The sequence below is a fragment of the Triturus cristatus genome, chromosome 8 (assembly GCF_964204655.1).
Source record: "Triturus cristatus chromosome 8, aTriCri1.1, whole genome shotgun sequence".
In the NCBI taxonomy this organism is placed as follows: Eukaryota; Metazoa; Chordata; class Amphibia; order Caudata; family Salamandridae; genus Triturus; species Triturus cristatus.
The window spans coordinates 1,551,189,644-1,551,208,785 of NC_140591.1; positions in this window are offsets into that span (position 1 = coordinate 1,551,189,644).

Genomic DNA, 19,142 nt, shown 5'->3' on the forward strand with positions numbered 1-19,142 from the left:
CTTAACGTCTCATATCCCATGACAGGATAGTCACCAAGGGGGGGGAATGGCCATGGACATGCCTTGCCAGGACAGGGATGGCCACCACACTAACTGGAGCCTCTAAGGAAGATAAATGTTGGAAACACAGACTGGGGTGTGCTGGGCCCAAAACCCCTCACCAAAGCTGCGGGGGGCATCAGGCTGTCAGATGTCTTTGAGGGACGGCCAAGTGCATTAAAGGGCCGTAGTGCGTGACACAGCATTTGCAGGGGTGCAGAAGGGTCCCAGCGGATCCACCAAAAGGACTACAGCGTGGATCACAGGTGGATAGCAGGGACCGGGCATCTGTGACCGGTCGAAGGTTCAGCAAGCAGAGTAGGCTGCGTAAGTTGTCACTTCTCAAAGGGTGCAGTGTCTAATAAACGGGCACCATACACTTATTCCCTCAAACATGTTGTGACACCATTCTATGTTCGCCAGGGATGAATTGAAAAGAACTGTGAAATTGTCTGGTCAATGTGGCGAAGTAATGCACCCTAGAAGAAGACCACAAGGTGCAAATTAGCAACCAGTTGGGGACAGGCGAACTTTAGTGGTCTGAATTCACCCCCGGCTCCCGTAGCATGGAGCTCGGTCGGGAGAGGCGATGGAGCATGCGCGCAGGAGGCGATGGTGCCTGCGCGCAGGGGGTTCATCTGCGCTATGCGTATATTCACTGAGCATAGGGGATTTGGCTTCATTAGACATGGGTGCTACACGCCAAATTCACAGGGTGTTTTGAGGATGATGGGGTACATCTGTCCAGTATAAGCATTGACCTGTTCTTGCTGGATAGGGGAGAGGCCCTAGAAATAGCAGGATGTAAGTAGGAATGCCGGCCTTGGTGGGGGGGCCCTGGCTGTGACGGTTGCCACACCCAGGGCTGTGGCAGAGTTACAGGGCGATCCGGAGGCGCAAAGGTACTCAGGGGTACCCTCTTCAGGAGCACAAAGGGTGCTGAGGCCTAATATCCCCAGGAAGTCTTTGCGGTGGACCCTGAGGTGCGACGGCGCCCCGTCTGTCCTACGGGCGGTTGGAAACCTGTACAACCGGGGGTCGCTTGAACGCTCCACCCCTCGTAGGGGGGGGCATGAGTAAGGAGGTGGACCGACGGTTCACCAGAAGTGGGAAGGGCTATCCCCTCACCACAACCGCTAAGCACCGATTGGCTAAGGCCACGATGCAAGTTGGCCCATCAGGTGGTAGGCCGCGAGGGGCGGCTTACCTTTGGATCGCCTGTAAGATAACCCACCATGTTGGCATATTTGGTATGCTAATAAACCTGCAGCAATTTTCTCCACCAAAACGTTGTCTTGTCTGATTATTTATGTTACCTGTATGTTGCTGTGTGAGGGCTGGTGAGTGTGGCCATATTGGAACTATGTGGGCTGACCGACTCGTCCCCGCAGGGGACCCTCATAAGAGGGCGGCCCCTTTAGTGCCACAGGATGGCACACTGGACAGCCTAGTGTCCGGAGACCCCTTCGGGGTCCCGCTTGTCACTTCCGGCCGGGGTGGGGGATGGGGAGAGGTATAAGTTTCTCCCCCGCCCACCACGGCCTCTTTGTCCCTCACGCTGACGCCGTTTCCCTCCCTACCGCTTACCCGGCGTAATCAGGGTGGGGGGAAGGAATTTCTAATCTTTCGTTTTTGTGTTGCAGGTGGCATTACAGGGCGATCCAGAGGCAGAAAGGTACTCAGGGTTACCCTCTTCAGGAGCACAAAGGGTGCTGAGGCCTAATATCCCCAGGAAGTCTTTGCGGTGGTGCCCCGTCTGTCCTACGGATGGTTGGAAACCTGCACAACCGGGGGTCGCTTGAACCCTCCGCCCCTCGTAGGGGGGGGGGGCGTGAGTAAGGAGGTGGACTGACGGTTCACCGGAAGTGGAAGGGGCTATCCCCTCACCACAACCGCTAAGCACCGATTGGCTAAGGCCACAATGCAAGTTGGCCCATCAGGTGGAAATGACACGATTACTCTATATTACGAATTTCAACCAATGAGTAGCTCAGGTGCGTTTGTGTGTTTTAGTTGTAAAAAAGTGATAACTGGTAACAAGTAATATTATCCCAGCTAATGCTGACAAACCAGATGTCCACGGTACTTGGGTAACAGAAACAACTCCTCCATTGGCAACTTTCCTGAAACTAAACTTTTCATGTTGTGCTCGTGAGGTATTTGCACGCACCTTTGGTGCCAATGTGTTTGCTTGTTTGGTGAATTAAATAGTACAGTCGATAACACTCGATCCGTTTGCTGTAATAATCCACACTCGGCGGCACACACAACGTGAATCTATACCGTTTACACGAAAAACTTCAGGTTGAGATGCGTGTTGTCTAATTAGCATGTATCTCTTCAAATACGGCACATTTACACATTCAAAACACATATTTATGCCTCAAAATGACACCCTATTTTGCCGAATTCAGAAAGAGGGACAGCGCTACATTTTAGAATTTAAATCATTACTTTTCACTTTATGTGAGCAACGGAGATAAAAACAAGGGCTTCCAACTTTCAGGCCATATTATTGCCGATGGAAAATTGCAGCAATGCGAGCTTTGTAGCCCAGAATGTCGATGCGAATCTGCACTAGCATCTCCTAAACTGTTGGGGAAATGAAAAAAATATGTGACCTTTGTGGCACTCGTGCTTTAGCTGTAAACATTGAGGCAGATTTACAAGCCACGATAAAAGTGACGCAAAAGTGGCGCAAGGGGTTTGTAAATCTGCCCCATTTTAAGCTAGAGCGCTGGTGCCGCGATTGCTTAAAATGTAAAGAAATAGATTTTTTCTATTTCTTTAGTTTTAAGCAATTGCGGCACCCGTGCTTTAGCTTATGATGTTTACAGATAAAGCACAAGTGTGGCGACTGTAACAAAAGTAAGCAAACAAAAAAAAATGGCGGGCACACCTTTTTTTTCCTTTTTGTTGACTTTTGTTACAATCGCCACACTTGCGCTTTAGCTATAAATATCATAAGCTAAAGCGCGGGTGCAGCCATTGCTTCAAAAGTGAAGAAATGCAAAAAAAATATCAATTTCTTTGCTTTTGAAATAATCGCGGCACCCGCATTTTAGCTTAAGTTGTTTAAAGCTAAAGCGCGGGGTATGCATAGTAAAAAAAACAGTAAATAAAAATGAGTTGGAGCAACACCTTCGCAGCAGCTCCGATCGGCGCACAACAGATGGTCTGTAGGGCCGAAGGAAATTAAAGGAGCACACCAAATGCATGAGGATTGTTAAAGGGGCAGTCTTTTAATGAATAGCAACTGCGACAAGATAAGAAACAGAGGGGCAGATTTATGTTCCCTGGCGCATCCCTGCAAATCAGCATGGATGCACCAGGGAAGATGCGTCATGCAAGTTTGCCCTTGCGCCACCGCAGATGCACCGCATTGTGGCGCAAGGACAAGCAGATACGTGACGCATCTGCCGGCATAAGGTTGGCGCAGTGCTGAAGTTGTGTCCCAAGCGCGACGCAACTCCAGCACTCTTCCAACCTACCCTATCCCTAACATGGTGCGTCAAACCTTACGCCTGCTTCAAGCAGGCGCAGGGTTTTGACGCATCAGCGTTGGGAAAGTGACTCAGTGAAATCTTATAGATTTCACTGAGTCACTTTTCAGGGGCGTTCCTGCGACGGAACGCCCCCCCTGAGTAGAAACGCCCACATGAAACCTGACGCAGGTTTCATGTGGCGCAGGGCTTTACACCGTGACGCATCTCCATAGATGCATCACGATGTAAATGGGGCGCAACATGGCGCAGGGTTTACGCCGCCGCTGCGTCACAAAAGTGACGCTACGGCGGCGTAAAAGGGGCGCAAGTCCCTCATAAATCTGCCCCAGAGTGACCAAAATAAAAAGGCAACAGCAAACACGGGCAGGAAAGGAAGATAAATATAACCCCACGAAACACAGACATGGAACCAAGGTGTAAAGATACAGTAGTCAGGCCATGCTGTGTGGGAGGAAATTAAAAGGCAAAAAGGAGGGACAAGAGGAATGACTGACCCATAACAACAGAGGATTTTTAAAGGACACTGAAACAAACAAATGAATAGCAGTGGGTGGACTTTGCCCCCAGAAGAAGATACAATAGGTCTCGAAAGCTCGACCTAAAAAGGGGAAGACCCACCTCAACCCCTCTCTCAACTTCTTAACTAGACTGGAACTGCAGCTGTATCAGAAGCTGGGACAGAGATTGGGATCCTGCCCCTACTGCTCTGGTGGCTCCTAATTGGCCTCAGGGAAGCACTGATATGCGCCCTGACAGCCCATTTTAGCAGATATACTGTGCTGTCAGAGGCATGAGCAGTATGTCTGCTGAATAAAATGGACTCTTCCTATGTGAGGGGATCATAGTTGAATTATGCCCCTCACCGATGCACATTCCAGACATCCACCTATACAGTGCAGTTTATAAACAGCACAATGTATATGGGCCATCACTCAGCCCCCTCCTACTCCTGTCATCCTGGAGAGGCCGAGAGGGCTGACCTGCACACATGAAAGCAGTTTTTCCATGAATACTGCTAAATTAAACAATGAGCAGTGGGGGGGGGAGAGGCAAGGGGCAGTAAGTGGCTACTCACAGTTGGCAGGGCTGTGTCCTAAAGCTCCTGCTGAGGAGCCACCACAAATCATGGGGTCTTGATGGTGGGGTCATGCCAGTCCATCTGTCTCTGAAAGTAGCTCCCTATCATGCAGCCCACTTGGCCATAGTAGCACATTGGGCAATCTAGGCCTGGCTACAATGAGCCGAGGGGCCAAAAAGAAGTGGAATTCGTCAAAGTAGAGAAGCGTTTGAGAGGAATGCTGTGCCAGTATTATAGAGCAAATGCATGCCAGAATGTTGCATACGGACATATCTTGTGATACTCATATTGTGTCCTGAATATCATTGAACAATTATTGGCCCACAGGGTGTAGATTATAAAGGATAATGGTCAGGCTTCGTTAGCAACTTAGTTACAACTTTATAAGCATGTATGCGACTCAAAGTTATTTAGATTTTTATTAAAATATGAAACTAAAGAAGTGAAATCCTGCTAACACAGGAAGAGGAGAACCATGGGCCCTGGGCAAGATTACATCTGAGCAATTTCCTATTCGAGTTATTCAACAGAATTGTTTAATATAATGTGTCTGCTCCAGATAAGGACATCAAAGAATGCCTGGTGGGTGTGATAAAGGGATGCCTTTGAAGTCATTGAGCTAGACTCTTCTCTAGCAGAAGTGATAGTATTCAAGTACATTGACTGTGAGCAGATAAAGAATGTTATATCATTTGAAAAAAAGTGGCTGTAAATAAATACTGTGCTGTGAAACTGCTGCAATCACGTCAAAGTATGGCTTCAGTATCAGAGCTAGAGCTTTGGCAGTGACTGAGGACACTGAGGCAGAGCGGATTGGTTCCTTCTTGTAGCGAGGGCGCTGTAGACATCTATTGTGGACACTTACAGGCTGGTCAGATACAGGATGGTCAAATGCCTATACCAATAACTGATGTACCACAGAGTTCTATCTAATAAAAAACAACCAGGCAAAAGAACTCAGAACATATATGTTGCAGTATCACCACTTATTATCCAACATAGGGATTCTACCATGTGTTATGTGAATATATATGCACCCATGTGTGTGCTGCTATTTTTATTTTTATTTGAAGTGTTTAGTCATACGTGAAAAATGGTGCAAAAGGATCTTTTTCACGTATGACTAAACACTTCAAATAAATCCCTATGTTGGATAACAGTATCAAGAGGAGGACGATTCTACCTTTTTCCTCTTCACTCCCTCCTTTGATTTTTTGAGCAGTATCACCACTTAGCCATGATTCCGAGTTGCATGGTACCGGTAGGTGGCAAACTCCACATGCATAATTAGAATCTCACTAGTATGGTGCAGTTACAAGTACAAAACTCTGTGGAATGGGGAAAAACTGTGTGCGAGCAGATTTTCCAGTGATAAAACCACAGAGAATGCCCAATTTCCTGGGTTTAGCACACACATTTACCACCTGCTATTAGCAAGTGGGAAATATATGCGGCGACCTCTGTGTGGGGTGGGGTGGGGGGAGTGGGAAAAGGTATGGCAAGTATGGGAGGGAAATGGGGAAGCTACGTTCTGTGAGGAGCATTATATACAATTTTACTAGGCAGAATTACTGCCAGGTAAAATATGGTCTGGGGTTGCAATACCCAGAAAAACCCTAGTGTAGAAACACCAGCCCATTCAGAATCATGTTTAGCACAATTCCATACAGTAATTCTACTCTGTCTGATTCGAACCAGGGCCATAGTTGCACACAGACCACTTGTATTCATTGGTTAAACCATAAAATGGTCACTTTGACCACGAAGGGTAGCCCGCCCATCCGTCACCTGGCAGAGGATCCCCTGATCCCCTGACACAGGATAGCCAACCATAGTATGAGATCCCAAACTACTTGGTATGGATCTCTTGGACATAAATGCAACCACCGGTGCAGCAGGGACACTGAAGGCAGAGCAGTATGATGAACATGAGCCATGTTTATTTGCCCCTTCTGCATACTTTTTGATTTTTTTAAAATAAACACAGTTGGGGTTTGTCTTAGAAAAACTAAAAAGCAATAGGTTGATTGATATGTATGACATTGTGGTCCCAGCAAGAAGAAACAAGCATTGGAAATGCAATAGGTCTCGCATTTTTTTAAAGTTACAGCTATTGGCATTATAAAAGGCAATGTCTTTTACCTACCAAGGAAGGAGGGAGGGAGCAGCGAGGGCAGGCTGCTGAAATGCTCTCTTGGAGAGTGATTGGCCAAAAGTCAACCAAACAAGCAAAGACTTTTTTTAAAAAAAAGCGTTTGTGGACCTTATAAGTGTCTAGCCATGCAGTACATTTTTAACCACTAAGCTAGGGGAATACTGGGATATTTATTTATGCCAGTGTTGCTTCGTACTGCACCTTGCGCTGCTGACTCTGCAGGGACATCTAGAAATGGCCTGCGGTACTGCACCCTCACACACTTAAGACAGGGACATCCAGTCACTGCCTCTTGTGCTTATGCCATAAACCAAATGAGCAGAAAAATAAATGACTCCTTGGCCAGGTGAGTGAGGCGGTGTTACATTTTGTTTTTCTCATTCATTACAATTTTAATTGTGTCTGGAAATATGACATTCTTTGTATTTCGGGGCTTATTGTAAGGTAGCACAATGCAAATCCTCAAGTAAATAATACACATTTTTTTTGCGGTAGAGATGAGTCTTTCGGAACAGATATGGACCTTTTCTGGCACAACAATGAACAAAGCAATCCGTAAAGAGCTGCGCCGCTCGGGCTCCGTTAGAACTGCCGTGCAGGAGAGATATTGAGAGGAGCCGCTGGTTGTGGAGATAATGAAGCTCTGCAGGTAATGACGTCTCCAGGTAAAATATGGTCTGGGGTTGCAATACCCAGAAAAACCCTAGTGTAGAAACACCAGCCCATTCAGAATCATGTTTAGCACAATTCCATACAGTAATTCTACTCTGTCTGATTCGAACCAGGGCCATAGTTGCACACAGACCACTTGTATTCATTGGTTAAACCATAAAATGGTCACTTTGACCACGAAGGGTAGCCCGCCCATCCGTCACCTGGCAGAGGATCCCCTGATCCCCTGACACAGGATAGCCAACCATAGTATGAGATCCCAAACTACTTGGTATGGATCTCTTGGACATAAATGCAACCACCGGTGCAGCAGGGACACTGAAGGCAGAGCAGTATGATGAACATGAGCCATGTTTATTTGCCCCTTCTGCATACTTTTTGATTTTTTTAAAATAAACACAGTTGGGGTTTGTCTTAGAAAAACTAAAAAGCAATAGGTTGATTGATATGTATGACATTGTGGTCCCAGCAAGAAGAAACAAGCATTGGAAATGCAATAGGTCTCGCATTTTTTTAAAGTTACAGCTATTGGCATTATAAAAGGCAATGTCTTTTACCTACCAAGGAAGGAGGGAGGGAGCAGCGAGGGCAGGCTGCTGAAATGCTCTCTTGGAGAGTGATTGGCCAAAAGTCAACCAAACAAGCAAAGACTTTTTTTTTAAAAAAAGCGTTTGTGGACCTTATAAGTGTCTAGCCATGCAGTACATTTTTAACCACTAAGCTAGGGGAATACTGGGATATTTATTTATGCCAGTGTTGCTTCGTACTGCACCTTGCGCTGCTGACTCTGCAGGGACATCTAGAAATGGCCTGCGGTACTGCACCCTCACACACTTAAGACAGGGACATCCAGTCACTGCCTCTTGTGCTTATGCCATAAACCAAATGAGCAGAAAAATAAATGACTCCTTGGCCAGGTGAGTGAGGCGGTGTTACATTTTGTTTTTCTCATTCATTACAATTTTAATTGTGTCTGGAAATATGACATTCTTTGTATTTCGGGGCTTATTGTAAGGTAGCACAATGCAAATCCTCAAGTAAATAATACACATTTTTTTTGCGGTAGAGATGAGTCTTTCGGAACAGATATGGACCTTTTCTGGCACAACAATGAACAAAGCAATCCGTAAAGAGCTGCGCCGCTCGGGCTCCGTTAGAACTGCCGTGCAGGAGAGATATTGAGAGGAGCCGCTGGTTGTGGAGATAATGAAGCTCTGCAGGTAATGACGTCTCCAGGCCCACAATTCTGTGTGAAATATCTGTATGCCCACAATCAAGTGCGAAACTACAAGCTCCCATTTTATTTCTCACAGGAATTAGATATTGTGATTACTTCTTACTACTAAGTTTTTGGGTCACAATTAAAGGTCTTAGTGGGTCACAATTAAAGGTCTTAGTAAGCATTAAGTGAAGGTAAAATAAAACAAGAGGTGTCATAAATTAGCTCTGGTTCACCGTGCCCTCTCTCTCTGCTGATTGGAGTCTATTTCTGAGGAAGATTATAGTGCAGTCCGTCTTTGATAGAAAAGCTCTTGGTGTCACAAATAGCAATGGAGAACCGTTCGGCTGCAGCTTCTGATGCCGCTGACAGAATGTGCCGTGTTTATCGCCGTGCAGCTGTGAGCGCCACAGTAGAGTCCTATGGGAAAATGGCAGCGGCCCAGCTATTCATGAACGCATACAGGATCGGGTCACCAAAGAAAAAAGAGTGCACCAACAAACCAGAAATAAACAAAGAGTAGGAGGACATGTAACAGGCCAGTACTCCAAGGGAGGAGCAACACACAAGAAGGTGAGACATATAACCACGAGAAACCATAGAGAAGAAAGCTTTTCGGAATGACACACACTTTAACCAATTGGCAGAGAGGGCGTGGCCAAAGCCCAGAGAGTGAATACAGCATGTCTTGACAACAGCGCATATGCGCTGGCCAGGCTCAACCTAAACACAGTGTTGGGTAGGGAAATGCACTGACACCCTCCCGCGATACATAGGGTGGAGTGAGTGCCACTGTGATCTGGTGTCCCAGTGGGTGGGCAGTGGGTCAAGTCTAGTATTTCTACTGGTGAAGCCAAGTGAGGCTCCACCAGTGAGAACCAGAGATTCCCCCACCTTTAAATGAAGTGAGAGACCACTAACTTGCCTTGCATAACATCTGCCACCCTTTAAATTAATGCCAACTGTATCTGTATCTGTAGTTTAGTTGAAAGATGAAGAAAGAAGAAAGCACGTTTACTATGTAATGGGCTCTCTTTGCCATCATACTCTTCGAACAGACCAGCAAAGCTTTCAAACAGCCACCATTCGGGGGGAAAAAAAGACCATAATAAAAAGATTTTTGATATATGTGATTCATAAACAGACAACAAATATTAAACAGAGTAAAATAAAGACATCAAAAAAACACAGAACAAAGTTTCAGCACTGCAGGAAAAAAATAAGACAAACATTTTCATTTATTAATATTCACACAATCAATAAAACTCATTGGATCAAAAATATCTACGTTATTCAATGTTCCCAACACATCCAAAACAAAAAGAGCTTTTATTGCAACAACAAACACTAAATCACGAATAGGACACATTACAACGCAAACTTTTACAATGCATGCCTTTACAACGCAGTTTTTACATCGCAACATCCATTACAACGCATGAATTTACAATGCATTTTAAGAAACTACACTTACAACGCATTCCATTACAACTCATGCCATTACAACGAATACCATTACAATGCATAATACTTTTAGGGCAACAGTAGTGGAAGTGTTGGATAATGTAGGGGTAAAAATGACTATTCCCACTCCAGTGAGTGCAACAGTAGGGTAAGTGTTGGATAATGTAGGGGTAAAAATTACTATTCCCACTCCAGTGAGTGCAACAGTAGGGTAAGTGTTGGATAGTGTAGGGGTAAAAATTACTATTTCCCATTACTTTCCTTATAATGCGTTTTAATGGCATGCATTGTAGTGGCAGGTGTTGTAATGGTATGCGTTGTAGTGACATGCGTTGTAATGACTGCGTTGTAATGGCATTTGATGTAAAGGATGTTGCGTTGTAATGACTGCGTTGTAAAGGTAGTGCATTGTAATGACTGCATTGTAATGGTTGTTTGCCCTAAGTCACGAAACACAGAAACCAAGTGTTGATCACTAGCCTTAGTGAACATTCACCCTGTCAGCAGCCTATGCTGTGGCTAGTGTGATCAGTTTCAGTTGTGTGACAGCATCCAGGAAGTGCCTTGTGGTCAGAGCATTTACATTTCAGCATATGCTGAACCGACACCTCACACTGATGAAAGAAAGGACGCGAGCGAAAGGGACTGGCATATCCCTTGTTAGCTCGAGACTAAGAGACACCGCAGGCTTTATTTTCACTCATCTTTACTTGCGTTATTCTCAATGGATTTCCTTGCCTCAGCTTGTCCATCTTGTGTTTATCCTTCGCCCGCAGCATCACACCTTTAACATCTCTTCAATTGGCCAGCTTCTATCTTTTCACTGCTCACTTTGAGGAAACTTTTTATTATTTTTGTTTAAGCTCTCAAAAGGAGTGCGTGTGTTGTCCAACACATCCTCTCAGGTGTCCTTCCCCAAATGCTGCACCACGCTCCATGTGTTTCTCTTGTGTGTTTCTCCATCCCCCCCCCCCTCAGCTCTGTGTTGTTCGCTTCCTTGTGTGCTTAAGTTCTCCTCCACTCCTCATGTTGCTGTCATATTCATGTAGTTTCTGCTCTCTTGTGGCTTTATGCCCCTTCACCCACATGATGCTCCGTGTTCTTCTCGCCCCACCCTGCGCTCGTGTTTCTCTTTCCTCTGCCCGCTGTGCTCTGTGTTCCTCTCTCCATGTGTGCTTACTTCCCTCCGTGCCCCAGTGTTGCTCTCTCCCTTGTGCAATGCTTTCCCCTCCAAACCACATCCGAGCCTCCTGTTCATTCCACCACAACCTTTACACACACAAAGACGTTTTAAGGCATGAGCAAAGTGGGCTCTCGCCCAGGGTCCCAGCCTTCCACGAGGCCCCCTGAGAGAGTCTTGCCCTGATGACCTTGAAAAATTCTTAAGTAGATGGTTGTAAATAGCGTTTTCCTTTATTTTTAATATGGGGAATGCGTGAGAGTTTATTACAGACATTTTTCAGATCAATGTTGTGTTTATGTTTCGCAACATCCATAAAAAAAGTTTCTTTTACATCAAAACAGGACCTCACATATGAGAAATGGGAGGGTGTCACAGAGATTATTTGCAGTTATATTAGTGAGCTGCTCCTGTGTATTACAGTATTGACAACACACATCACTATCCCTGATTATTAGATGTAAACACATTTAGGGCCCGATTCACAGAACTAACTTAAGACAGACTTAAGACAGACTTAAGACAGACTTAAGTTAGGATTTTGTCTTAAGTTTGTCTTAAGGCAAACTTAAGACAAAATCCTAACTTTACTACTACTAAATGCCTTCTGTGAATAACAAAAGTAGTAAGTTTAGGATTTTGTCTTAAGTTAGTTCTGTGAATCGGCCCCTTAGAACTTGGACGAGTGTGTCTGTGCACTGTCAATGACCTGGCCAAAGAGGGTATGAAAGAGCTGTAACTAGATCATAAATTCAAAGCTGCTCCAAACAGGGGCACCCAAAATACATTTGACCCAGAGCCCCCAAAATCATTAAGACGTCCCTGTACGCACCCACTCCTTTTGGTAAAAACTTTTGTGCTAAATAAATCATATTTTTTTTTATTTAACTGGCCAAGTGGAGTCCATTGTCTTGAATTGGTAAATAAAAAGTTAAAGCAAATGGAACCCACATAATTCCACTGGCACATGCATGTGTTATGACGTATGTGCATGCATACATCATCACACAAACATGCAATAGTAGAATGATGCAACCGCCAGCAGCAGTTGCATCATCAGGCCTTAATTTATTAATGTATTAATTAATTGATTTATTAATTTATCTATCTATCTATCTATCTATCCATCTATCTATTTATTTATTTATTTATACAGTGCTGTCTTACCCAACGTTGTAGAGCATCCCCAAGGGTATCGGCAAAGCCAATAAGTCTCAAGCGGCAATCTGTTGGCTTTGACAATGCTTAACAGGAAAGCCCATTAGTCGACTTCCCCAAGCAGGGAACAGGAACTACATGTCATCAGTTGCTTTCACCATCATCAGTATTCTTCCACCCAGTGACAGAATAGTAGTCACACTCCACAATGGAGTGGTGCACTTGGAATGGCCGCCAGACCACCAAGCTCAACTTTCAATCCATGCACAGGCCCTTTGATTACATGCCTGATCCTCATGTTCAGTTAGGTAAACAAAATAACAACAAAGTACTGAAGCTTACCATGGGGAGGTTAGGGCTGGCAATATCATTGTGGGGGTACTTTATTCCTTATAACACATGGTCACAGCATCACCTTTCACACAAACCACATAACTCCTTGTTGTGTAGCTCTTTCATATACAAGAGATAGCATGTTTGCAAACATGAAGAATGAAAATAGACTCTCTGGTGCAAAATTAAACACATCAAAAAGTAGTTAGATATTTCTTTCAAAATGATATCACAAACACAGTTTAATACAAGTAAAAAATTTTTTAAAAAGGCACAGTAGATTCATGCAGGAATATTCAAACTTTTCTATAATTACTCATGGAATGTAAAAAATAAACATGTTGCCATAAGGATCTCCTTTCGTCTTGTCAATGTACAGCTAGAGAAAAAAAGCAGAAGAAAGAAAAGTTTCCTTTTCTATTCTATAAATAGCTGCTTTACTTATGCTCCGTGACCTCACCTGCCTTTCCCCTTGACTTGACTTGACTGTGGTGGAGCGTCGGGCTAGCCAGTCTGAGCTTGCACTTTCAGTGGTGGGTCACCCAAGCTCTGGACACCTGTATCCCGGTTAAACTCACTCATTCTAAAAATGTATGGGCTGTCTGGTATAATGAGCCTCTTACCAAAGCCAGGAAGAACAGCAAGGTCCTAGAGCGAGCCTAGAGGCGATCTTATGACCGTCTGGCTAAAGCACACTACAGAAGTGCAATTAAGGCTTACCACAAATTGGTCCGCAAGACTAGGGCAGCATACTACATGAACCCGATCACCACAAGCAATAACCCTACTGAGACCATTTTCTCTCTCTTGAAGGAACTGGTAAAGTTCCCTTCTGCCTCAAACAGTATTATATCTTCTAGTCTGCAATGCGAAGCACTAGCCAAATTCTTTCTGGAGAAGGTGGAACTCATCTATAGTAGCTTTCACTCAGGCGATACCTCCCATGGCACGGGGAGAATTGTGTCTGCAGGCTCTGAGACCTACTCGCTCGCTTCGCCCCACCTTATCTCCGATCAAGCTATGGAAGCACTGTTTGTTAAAGTGAAATCATGGTCCCCAGATGACCCGATAAAACCCGACGCTTTCAGAAAATTCCAACAGTGTTCCTACCTGTATGCTGGGAGCTAATCAATTTATCCCCATCCTCTGTAGTGGTCCCTAAGCCCTGGAAGCATGCCAAGGTAGTTCCCCTACTGAAAAAACCAACACTAGATGTGTCTAAGCCAGAAAACATCCGGCCAATCTCGCTGCTCCCATTCCTGTCCAAAATCACGGAATCACATGTTAATTCAATCTTAACTTATTACCTGGAAGCGAACTCAATACTAGACACTTCTCAAAACGGGTTTCGGCATCGGCATAGTACTGCGTTTGCTTTGCTGGCGGTCATAGAACAGCTACGGACCTCCTTGGATGCAGGCAGAACTACAGCATTAATTCCACTGGATCTGAGCACAGCCTTTGACACGGTCACCCATGAGATCCTGCTCCAACATCTGGAGGATATCGGTGGCAAGGGCAAAGCACTCTCCTGGTTTTCGTCCTTTCTTGACGGTCGGACTTTTCAAGTTACTGCCCCTCCTTTCCTCTCTTGCCCTCACCCATTACTCTGTGGGGTGCCCCAGGGATCAGCATTGAGCCCTACCTTATTCAACGTCTATGTGAGACTGTTGGCTCTACTGGCCAAGGCCCAGGGCATCTCCCTGGTGTCATATGCAGATGACACTCAGCTGGTGATCGCCTTCTCCAACAATCCCAGCCTGGATGTGGCTAAATTCAAACAGGATCTAACAGTCATCTTGAAGTGGATGGCCGCTAATTATTTGCATCTAAATTCTGCCAAATCCGAGATCCTTCTGTGGGAGGAGGGATTCCCATCTCTGGGGCAAGGAGTAGTGGCCTCCTGCTCTTGGAGTGCCCCCCTTACTCAAATCTGTGGTGAAGAACCTAGGAATAATGATGGAGAATGATCTCACCTTTGAGGTCCACGCCAAATCTGTGGCAGGGAAATGTTTCGGACTGTTGCATGGCTTAAAGCCAATACTAGGTCTCTTTGACTCTCAAACTCAGCAGTTGATCATCCAATAATCAATCCTGGCCAGATTGGACTATTGTAATGTGTTACTTCTGGGTGCCAACAAATCCGTGATCAAAAGGCTGCGACGATTTCAGAATTCTGCGGCTCGCGCTATCTTCAACCTTCCCAAACAAATCCATGTCTCCGACCTCCTCTGCCGCCTACATTGGCTTCCCCTAGAACAGAGAGTGCAATTTAAAATGTTGTGTATCACCCATAAGATCCTTTTGGGCATCGGCCCAAGAATCTTGAGTCAACTATGTTCTTACTACACACCCACACAAGCGCTGCGCTCGGCAGATCTGCTTCTGGCCAGAGTCCCTTGGATACGGAGGACCAGAGCGGGTGGTCGTTCCTTCAAGCTGCTGGCTCCTGCCATTTTGGAACTCCCTCCCGCTTCACATCCACAGTGGTCCTGATCACGTGACCTTCAGAAGGCTGGTGAAGACCTGGCTTTTCTCCAACTGTTAATCTTTTATCTCTTTGTCGTCTTACTCTGCGTTCAACTTAGCACTGGGACGCCCCAATGCTGGGGCAGCCATGCGCTTTACAAATACTCTAACATAACATAACATAACAGAACCTAATGGGGTGTGGATATTAAGCAACATTATTAATATATGGCCTTCAGTAATTTTACTACGATAATATATGAGCAAGCTCGGACTTCGATGTGATATTGGTGCAAAAAAATACATAAACCCTGAAAAAATCCTTTCAGAGGGCGAAACGCATTGGTCGGGCTGTTTCATTGATGTTGTGAAGAATAATAAAGAGAGTTGTTTTGAGGCTTCATACTATGGCTCCCATGTTATGTTGGTCTTGGAGAAGAGCATATTGGGATCAACAACAATGGATTGTGTTCTACATGAAAGGAGGAGAAAAAAAGAGAACAAGCTCTACAATACAATTTTTGGACTCTTGAGTCACTCCCCTTTTCTGTGTGTGTTTTTTATGTTTAATTGTATTTATGGTTGTTGAATTGTTTTATCATTAGAGGGTGAGTGCCTACAACTATTACCTTACAAGACTAACATCTGTGTGGCCTTTCGTAGCCGTAACTACTCTTGCTTTGGGACTATTAGCCAGCTGTGCCCGCCAATGCAAATCTCCAGCAACGACTGACCACAAAGTCTGACAAGATCTTTACGCTACAGTGACAACTGTCCGTGACACCCAGGCTACTCTTCGCGCTACAGCGACAACCAGCCGCGACGCTCTACCTGATCCTCATAGCCCCCTCTGCCGCAAACTGAACTTTTTGTGCTGTACTCTAGCAGGTACTTTTTTCATTGAACTAACCTTGTTCCTTTATCCGGCCAGCGCTCCATCAGCCTGAACTTGTGACTTTCATCTGGTCTCGTGCAACTAGATAACGGCTAGTGGCACTTTGTGCTTTTAGGTGCTTTACTTACCTGAAATCTTTAAAATTGCATGTCCCTGGTTCTACTAATTACATTTTTGTTGTTTTATTCTCAAAGAATTTATTAAATTTAACTATTTTTCCAAATTGGTGTGGGACTTTTCTTATGTTGTGTTTTCACTTTATTACTGTTTGAAGTGCTGCATAAATACTTTACAAATTGCCTCTCCCAGTGTGCTAAGCACAGGATAATTTGGGGCTTGCATGTGTTTCACTCTAACAAGAATTGTGGTTGCTGCTTGAGAAGGGTTTTACCCCCCTCGACCAGTAACCCCATTTCCAACACTGATTGTTAAGAAATTACATATTGGTTTTTATACAGGATTGCAGAATCCCATGCATTATTTATTGTATTGTGTGTCAGTATTTGCCCAATATGAAATACATTTTTTAGTTATTATTTAATTCTGAATTAAAGTTGGGCAGCCGACATGTGTTTGGCCCCTTACATGGGCACTTTCTCAAGGCAGGACTGGTTTCTGACGATAATAGGTGAGTATTGTTGATTACAGTAGGTTAAGATTACTAAATTTAAAAACGAGTAAAGCAATCTAATCTGATTTATAACTTGATGTGTCATTGAAAAGTTCTGCTGAGATGTTTGAAGTGCTGGGTATAAAAGTTCAGTTCAATTCATTTGGAATCTGTACAATGAAGATGCACTGTAATTGGTAGCTTGTAGCCTTGGAACTGCACACTCTTCAGCCGTTTCATTGGGTCTTCATTGAGCCCTACTCTTTTTAATCTGTACGTTACACCCCTGGCCTTATTGAGCAAAGGCCTTGGCTTTTCAGTTGTCTCCTACGCTGACGACACCCAGATCGTGAGGTCAGTCACGGAAAACATCGACAACACAGCTGTTTCCACGACTGCATGCTGCAGATTGGGAAATGGATGTCCACCAACTGTTTGAAACTGAACTCCGACATAACGGAGGTGCTATTGTTTGTTAATAATCCATTATTTTGGGGCCCCATTTGGTGGCCTCAGGAAATGGGTCCAATACCCACTCCCGTGACAAAGGTGAAAAATATTGGCATTCAGTTTGATGGAAAACTTTCCTTTCTGGGACATGCTAATGCAATCCCACAGGAAGATCTTCGCTTGCATCCCTTTGAACCTGCGGAAAGCAGTGGTTACCACTCTAGTCTTTTCCAAAATTGACTATTGCAATGGGCTCTTCCTGACGGCCCACAAGAAAGCTTTAGACAAACTACAATTGGTCCAGTACGCGGCAGCCAGGCTGCTGTTAGGGATCCCAAAACATCAGTCGGTATCCACGTTTCTTCCATCACTTCACTGGCTCCCGGTTAAGAAAAGAGTTGTGTTCAAATCCTTATGCTTAGCCTTTAAAGCTCTCCACTCCAAAGGAGCAGCCTCCATTAGGCAACTCTTCCATCGCTAAATCCCGACCAGAAATTTAAGATCGGCCTCCCATGCAAAACTGGCCGTCCCCAAGCTCAGGAGGGCCACCTGGGGAGGAAAGAGTTTTGCAGTCACCACTGCTAAACTCTGGAATACCATGCCACTTTCGCAAAGCACTAAAAACCTGGCTTTTTAATAATTAGATCAAACTTTGGGGCATATTATCAAGCACGGCGTTAAAATTATCACCGCATTAGCGGCAGAAAACTGCCGCTAAAGCGGCGATGCTGGGCTTGATAATATGCCGCAGAGAATTCCCATAGAAGCCCATGTTGACACCAGAACATGGGCTTCTATGGGAATTCTCAAGGGCATATTATCAAGCCCATTATCGCCGCTTTAGCTGCAGGTTTTCTGCTGCTAAAGCGGCGATAATTTTAACGCCGTTTCTTGAGAATATGCCCCTTTACTCAATAGTTTTGCCAATGTCTGGAGCTGCTACCCAGTTTATTCCCCTCATGAAGCTTCAGCGCCTAGACACCCGCGGGTATTAGTGTGCTGTAGAAATTATATTTTCATTTCATTTTCAATGTAAGTCAATATCATATCCACTTTTTAATTATTAGTAAAGGCAGATTATGTGAAAGGGGTCTGAAAGGCCAGCCTTCTCATTAATTTTTTTAAGAGGCTGTTAAGTGCCCTGGTCATGAAGTTAATTTTCTCTGTGTTTGCTGTTGCGGTAGAGGCATTGTGATGTTACAACTCACCTGTAATAAATCATTACAGCGCAGTAAGGGTGCATCTTCTTATTATATCTGAATGAGCATGCACAATTAAACTGTAATAAGAAAACTAGGTACACATGTTTTAAAACTGCAGTAACTGCGTGAAACTTTATGACAAAAACAAAATGTGCAAGAAGTGAATAGGTGAATCGATAGAGTCACTGTTGCTGTCTCTTTGAAGCTTTTCTTTTATTCCCCCAAGGCCTTTGATGCTTATTCAGACATATCAGACTCTGCTAACAGAGACTCCCAGCTGCACTGAAAGGTTTTATTTTAGTTGCATTTCTCCTCTGTGGTTAACCGCAGTCTCACCTCCAGGGCCCACGGGGCCTTGGGCATCAGTGCCCTTCGATGCTCACACCTTTCTGGGACGCTGGGCAGAGACGTGACGCTGATGCGACGCGGCTGTCGCTCCCTGGTGGCGTTCAGCCGTCACCAGCGACGGCCTCAACAACGCGTGTCGCGTGCCCGCCTCAAATCATCTCATGAGCTGAAGGTCAGGCCGTTGTCCTGACACCAGGCGTCTTCGAGCACGAGACGCCAGCGCGCGCCGTCCCACGGTGACATTGTGGCAATGACAGCCGAGTTTAGTGGGATGAGCGCCTGTGATTGGCTAGAGGCTTCTACAGCTGCAACCAGACTTTACTTTTCAGGATTCTGCCGTCACTATGGTTAGTATAAGTTGAAA